We start from the raw sequence: 8004 nt of genomic DNA on the forward strand, positions 1-8004 counted from the left end.
AAAATAACTACAGACTAAAAAACCTTTTTTTTAGTTTGTGGGGGTTAAACTGTGTAGCAGTTTGTATGTTGAATACAGTGTGTATCTTTATTTTTAAATAGTTAAAAATAAATAAAAAACCTTGAGGTAGAGAGACCTGATTTTTTTCCCCCCTAAAAGACCCCTAGTGGTCACTTGATGAACTGTCCTGGCTCCTATTCATTTTTTGACAGCAGTCAAATCAATCAGATGGATGAAGCTCAGCACTGAGGTGGAAACAGAAAGAGGTCCGAGTGGAATTTATGCACATTAGATGGTCTGCTGGCATTTTGGTTCCGTACCCGACGGCGGTCTGAAACCGAGGTCTGCGCCGCCCGAGGTAGAGCCGGGGCGGGGAGTCAGCTGCTCTCTGAATCTGTGATTAATACAGCAGGGCTGCACTGAGCCACCTTCGCACCACACTGTCCTCACCTCCAATTAGCATGCTAATGAAGCTGCGCATGTGACCGTGCACAGACACGGTGTGTGTGTGTGTGTGGCACCTGAGGGCTTTTTCTCACAGTGGAGCATAAACAAAAATAGGCTGGCATTCAGAAAAATGACGGCTGCACTGCTAATTGAGAATATGTGTGCTGGTCAAACCGGCTGCTGCCACGGTGACCGGAGAACAGGAATCTTTTCCTCGGAGAGGTTGCACCCGTCACGGTGACCTTTGCTCTTGGCAATCGCTCACAGGTGAACAGTAACAGCTCGCCGTTTGTTATTTACAGGAAGCATTCAGGCTGCTTTGTGCTGCGAGCATATGGCACCAATGGAAACCATGTTTAGGCTTTAGTCTGTAAGGACGTTATAGGAATTTATTCAAAATATTAAAATAATTCTGGTTTGACCTCTCATAATGAGACTCCAATGGTCACATTTTATTAAAAATAAATAGCTCCAGATAAATAAATTAAAAAATACATTTTGTGTTTGAATTGAGGCTTTTGTAATTGTAAGTCCCCAAAATGTAAGGTAACAATTAAAAATCTGGTGGAGAAACAAAAAATAATATTTTAACCCCGTTAATTAGCTAATGGAACTTAATTGCTATGAAGCTCTATAAGGGAGTACAATTTTCATGCACATTTACACGTTTTTTAAATAAAAACTACAAAAAAAAAACACATCATTCTATTAACTGAAGAAAACTTTGCTCACAGAGTTAAACTTTGACTCCGTGACTTCCTTACAGCCCCTCCTATTGAATTAGGTTTTCCTCTGCTTCACCCCATTACATCTGGACTTTATATTCTTACACTGTAACTTAATTAATGATAAAGTAGGATCATTTTAACTTGACAACTCAATGCAAATGTAAAAGAAACCCAAAAATAACTTACAATATTTGTTTAACCTTGGAGAACCTCAAGGTCACATTTGGCTGCAGATTTTTTTTCTCCATTGTATTACTATTTTTCCCAAATAATATATTTTATTAATTGCTTTTAAATGCTGATACCCAAAAATAAACAATTAAAAAAGTTAAATTAACTTTAAAAACCCCACAGGAAAGTTGTTCTCCAGTTTTGCTCAAAATATTTCAAGAAATCCAAAGTCTCCAGCCTGTATTTCAATGATTGTTTATTTAAGTAAGTAACCAGCAAATTAAACTGAATCATTGGTGTAATCCCTCATTCTAAAAATTCATCCCCCTAAAATTGACATTATTTATTGTAAATGCAGATTTAACCCATTCTTTATAAATGAAATGTTATTTTATTTCAAACATATTATAAAAACAGATAAATCATAATAATTAATTCAGTTCTTGACAGAATTTAAGAAAAAATACTACAATAGATAGAATGAAAGTGAAAGTTTTGTGAAAGTTTAACACAATATTTTGAAGTGTTTGACCAATTTGTTAAAGTTAAGAGTTTTTCAGCCACTCAGGTTGAAATCAAAGCTCAAACAACACAAAAATAACAATTCAGTTTTTAGGGTTCAACCAAAAAACTCATACAATTTTTGTGCCAACTAATAAAAATAAAAATATTTTATGATCAACTCATTCATGTTCTTCTTAATGCTTTCTTCTGAACTAAAATTTGCACTTATAGAATTCACATTAACCCTTGTATGATCTTCTTTGTCCTACGGGTCAAAAATGACCCACTTTACAAAAGGCACAAAATAGAACAATTTCATTGAATTTTAAATCTAAAATCTACTGTGCATACAATGACACAAACTGTTACTTAAGAATTTAACTCAATTATTTTTTTTTTTTTTGTGCATGTATGTAGGTGTGTGTGTACAACCCAGTATTAGTCAAATGTGTATTAATGAGTAAAATTAGAAATAAATTGTATGTGACCTTTGAACTTTTCCTGGTGTTAGTTATAATTCAAGGGTAAAAATTGAACAGTGGTGAACACCTGACATGCAAATAAAATATTTAAAAAAAAAATCCATGCAATATATAGTTAAAACAGAGATAGTTTAAAGTATTTTCATTACAGGTAAACATAGTATTGGGTCACTGTTTAGCAGCACATAGATTATTGGAACTAAAATAGACGCATAAGCATTAAAAATGCCAAAATAGTGATTCAAAACAGGGAAAATTATCAGGGTCTGGCGATGCGATACATATCGCGATACCCTAATGAAGCAATATGTATCACGATATATCCCAAGAGTGTTCCTGAACAATTTTTAACTCTTTTTTTTTTTAATGACAGAAAAAAAACTCGTCCTGAATTTTAATCCATTGTAATAAAATTATAAAAAAAATAATGTTATTTAATTATGCAAGTTACTTTTGTCCAAGGAAAGTCATGGTACTTTTATTTTGGTAAATTTGTTCTTAAAGAGAACAATAACATTGTCTATTTAAAAATATGTCATTAATTAAAGTATAAGAAAATAACAAGTGGAAAACAAACAGAAAAAAAAACACCAAAAAAAAATCAAATATTGCCATGTCTGCATTTTAAATCAATATTAGTATTGCCACATTAAGTATCACCAAATCAATTTTTAGACTAAAGGAGAAATTTTGCAGTTTTTTTAATTCATCCAAATGCTAGTGTGTGAAATAGTTTCAATATCAGCTTTGAGTGTTTTTGTTCAAGCCCAAATGAAAATTGCCTTTAAGTTCATGACTATTTATATTCACGCTTCAACATTTGCAGACGTGGAAACAGCAAGCAGCATCGCTACAGTACAACCTTTGCAGTAATCAGTTCTGTCTGATGGGCCTCTTTAATTAACCTTGTAGGAAATTAATCCCAGTGTTAAATGGACAAGAAAAAGATGTTTGATTACCACCACGAGTCAACTGGGACTTCTGCCTCTGTCTAATTGCCCAGGAAGTGAGAACAAGAAGAGGAAAAAAAAAAAAAAGCACAAATGAGAAACTGAAACTGATAGGAAGAGGGAGGCGAGAAGCGAAAGCGGAGCGCCCTGAATCCTGTGGTGTCATTAGCGTCAGTGTGAATGTCAGTCAGTCCCTGAAGCACTGATAAGGCTTCACCAAGAGGAGGGATGGCAGAGAGGTGGGGGGTAAAATGAAGAGGATGAAAAGGGGGGAAGACATTTTTGTTAAAGAGAGAGACAAAATATTTTATAAAAAATAAAAAAAGTCAAGCTAGCAACTAACAAGACGAAAATACAGAGTTTCCTCAAACCTAATACGAGTCTGCTTCAATTAAAATAAAAAGAATGTTGGACTGTAGATTATTGTTTTATTCATGCTTAATTTTTTAAATCAAACCTTTATGTGACCGCCAAAATGTGAAGAAATCCAACAAGTTATATATTCTTCAGAAATACTATGATTTCTTGTAACCTTAAATGGATCACTAAGCTTACACAATACCGTCAAAAGTCTCAAACTCAGAAAAAAGTTTTTACAAAAACAGCAAATAAGAGCACCAAGCAGTAAATATCTAACACCCGAAGATGCTTCACCTGTGAGCAAAGATCAATTCCTTACAACTTATCCACTAAATCTACTTCTCTGTAATTTGGCTACAACAGATGTGAACATTTCTGGATCACTTCTATCAAAGAAACGATTGGAACAACAGCTTGATGACGGGGTTTGATTTTTTCCATGTGACCATCAGGAAAGAAGTCAAACGTCTGATTTGGACGTTCCTCCTTCGAGGCGTGCTCTGAAAGCAGGTGCTTCTCCTCACTGACCTCAGCTCCACATGACTCATCCTGTGGTGACTCAGTGATTAGGCTGTGCTATTCCATGTGCATCACCGTTGCAGGGCTCTTCACATGTTTGCGTGAAAGAAAAACAGGCCAGGTATCAATTACTTTTTGGTGAAACAGAGAAAAGACATTCAGCTCGTATAAATACTGTATTTAACATTTTGTGCACCGAGAGATTCATCAGAACTCTAAGGAAACTTCAAACAGTGTCAGCTATTTACAAGAGTACTAGCAGATGGTTTCAACAGTCGGATAAAGGAAAGTAAAACCATTAAACACAACTGTCGAGAGGTATTATGTTGTGGACGTCCATTTAATATAGTACTTATAATATTGATGCAGAGTTTATTAGAAATCTGTCTCAGAGTTGGGGCCGGTACTATGAGGGGCCGTACAAGACATTATTTATTCTGAACCATTCACAAACCTATATGTATGCGTAAGAGAGTATATATGTATGCGTAAGAGAGTATATATGTATGCGAAAGAGAGTAGATATGTATGCGAAAGAGAGTATATATGTAGGCGTAAGAGAGTATATATGTATGCGTAAGAGAGTATATATATGTATGCGAAAGAGAGTATATATGTATGTGTAAGAGAGTATATATGTATGCGTAAGAGAGTATATATGTATGCGAAAGAGAGTATATATGTATGCGAAAGAGAGTATATATGTATGCGTAAGAGAGCATATATATGTATGCGAAAGAGAGTATATATGTATGCGTTAAAGAGTATATATTTATGCGAAAGAGAGCATATATATGTATGCGAAAGAGAGTATATATGTATGCGTAAGAGAGTATATATGTATGCGTAAGAGAGCATATATATGTATGCAAAAGAGAGTATATATGTATGCGTAAGAGAGTATATATGTATGCGAAAGAGAGTATATATGTATGCGAAAGAGAGTATATATGTATGCGTAAGAGAGTATATATGTATGCGTAAGAGAGTATATATGTATGCGAATGGTTCAGAATAAATAATGTCTTGTACGGCCCTTCATACTGTACTGTTGGTGCAGAGTCACACCTCCCCCACTTCCCATCATCCATCTGTTTACGTGTTGTCCTGCTAGCTTAGAGCCCCCGACCCCCCTAAGCTAACACTATGGAGCCATATTTGAGCCAGATTCCAGGTCAGACGAGGAAAAATGAAGAAAAATGTAGAAAAATGATAGATCTAGCAGGGAGATTTGTGTATGCTAGTTTTTTGTCTGCTCTTGATATGCAACAATTTGAATAAAAAATACTCAGAAATGCAATTTTGAGCGTGATTTTCTTAATATATGTCCTCAATCATTGGAAAAACTAAAAACATGATAAAACATAATTTTCATCCGAGTAATTCTTGGAGGATTTATTTGTTGCTGGAGATAATGTATACTGACGATCATCTTGTACAAAGACAGAATTAGAACCATTCTTAAAATTGTGGATGAAAAAGAAAAAACAAAACATGCTATTTTGTATGTGGAGACCTCAGTTTTAAAAAGCTGGCACTAGTTTTAAACTCATAACAGAGGATGACCAAAGCTCTGGGTTTTATACAGTTATAGAAATACATACAAATGTACAAAATGGAAAACTGTGGTAATCCTTGAATGTCATTTTTTCCCCTCGGAGAAAAAGAAAAACTTTTTCCTGAAAAATGTAATTTGTGTTGACACATATGTAATCAGAATAAATGTCACGACAAAGTAAAAGCACAAGTTTTGTTTTTCTAAGTCTTTCATTTGCCAAGAACTGCCCCAAGTCCAGTTTTTTTTTTTTTTTTTTTGGCAGTAAAATAATAATACAACACAATAATACATTTAGATTGAAATAAACTTGAGTTTTTTCCACTAGAAACGTCTCAGTCAAACGACTGCAGGTGATAACTCGGCAGGACCTTTCTGCAACACGAGTGTGAACACATGTGATGTCTGGAAGAGTGTTCTTATGCCATTCAGCTGAACAGAAGCAAAAAGGTCAACCTTTTTCTACCAGAGGTTAATACAATCCCCATTACCGCTTCCTGCTGCCGAGCCGGGGCCGAGGAGGAGGGCCGTGGAGGAGGATGAGAGAGTCGACGGAGAAAGGGCCAACTCTGACATGACAGTGACAAATTGCCTTGTATTTATTCAAATAGTGAAACAGGATATTTTGACTGTTTTGTAATGTCTGTGTTCAGAGGGGTTTGACCTTGCTGATGAGTTAAGACTAACAAGCTTTTAATGAGGGGAAGGAAAAGGAAGACAGTGAAGTTAGAGGATGCTCAACTGTGTCCAAGAGTGAAGTTTAAACTCTAACCTGCAAGACTGATGTCCTCCAAGTGAGCTTTTGGATCAAATGTATGCAAAACGAAACTCCTTTTTTACTTGTAGTTTAAGTTTTTCTCTAAAATTTAAAAACTAGACTTTTTTTTCTTGAAACGATTTGCAAATTTAACTACTTTTGTAAAAAAAAAAAAAGCAGTAAAACAAAAGGTTTTAAGCAATTTCCTACAATAGAAAAAGGTGTAAACTGCTGTAAGTCACCTCGATGAGCTATAACTTTATTCATTCATCATGTCTACATCTGCTTTTCACGGTGGCCCAAAAGTTAACGATAAAGTCCTGTTAGTTGTGACACGCCTTGGAGTTTGAAATATGTTTGACCCTTCACCTGGGGGAGGGGAGAACTGCAGACACTGCCGTCCTCAGGAACCTGTTTGGTGGTTTAACCCTTCAATCCAGATTCTCCAATAGGAAGTTTTTGGCGTAACTCAGCCTGGATTTGAACTCACAACCTTCCAGTTTCTGGGCGGACACTCTACCACAAGCCCACTGAACTGTAAAGGGCTAAATCACACGAACTAATCCCTCAACGCAAAAACATTTTAAAGATTACAGCAATTAAAAAAGGAAACCAAATGTTCAAAACAACATTAACGTTCAGAAAATCAAAACAAAATTCCAGAAATCAAAACATAATTTAAAAAAATGAAAACCAAAAGTAAGTTTTGGAGATATAAATATAATATGTTAAAAAAACAAACAAACATTGCAAGAAACCAGAAGAGTTACTGAAGGTATTATGGGATGTCACTGATTAAGAAAAAGTTTTTCATTTTTTTATTGTGTCATTATGTTTAAGTTTTATTTATTTATTTATTTAGACCACATGTGTCAAAGTCAAGGCCCGAGGACCGGATCCAGGCCTCCTGATAATTACCGTAGTTTCTGGATAAGTCGCTCCGGAGTATGACTCACACTTTTAAGAGAAAAGTCCAACATTTATGAACAAATTCATCAAGCCAGACGTAACGTTGCGTTTGACTCCAAACGCGATTCATGCGTCAAATTCAAGTCCGCTTCTTTTGATGTGCACCAAATTTGATGCTCAATGCTTGTCCCATCATGTGTTCATAAACTAGACACTTTCATTGCTTGTGGGGAAGCCGTCTGAAGCTTTTAGCCTCATTGCTACACGATGGAGGATTTGACTGTATATCTCATTTAAAATACACAGAAGATACGGATGATGTTGAGAGGTTACGTTTATTTATTTTGAAGAGCTCTACAAAAGAATCTATAATCATGTCTCCGTGTCTGAGTTCAGGACAGCAGTCTTTTCCTTTTTCTTTTGGTGTTTGTTACCTTCAAGCCAGCTGGAGCTGCATCTGAAAGACGGTGTTTTTAGCTGCTCTTCTGTTTGTTTGTCTGTAACCCAGTTTGCTTTCAGTCCAAGAAGAGAAAAATATAAAGAATAATAATAATGACTTGATACAAACAAAAGAAAAATAACGTTCATTAGGAGCAGTGTTGGGTATCTCACTTCAAAAAAG

Source organism: Oryzias melastigma, linkage group LG10, assembly GCF_002922805.2.
Source record: "Oryzias melastigma strain HK-1 linkage group LG10, ASM292280v2, whole genome shotgun sequence".
NCBI classification, from domain to species: Eukaryota; Metazoa; Chordata; class Actinopteri; order Beloniformes; family Adrianichthyidae; genus Oryzias; species Oryzias melastigma.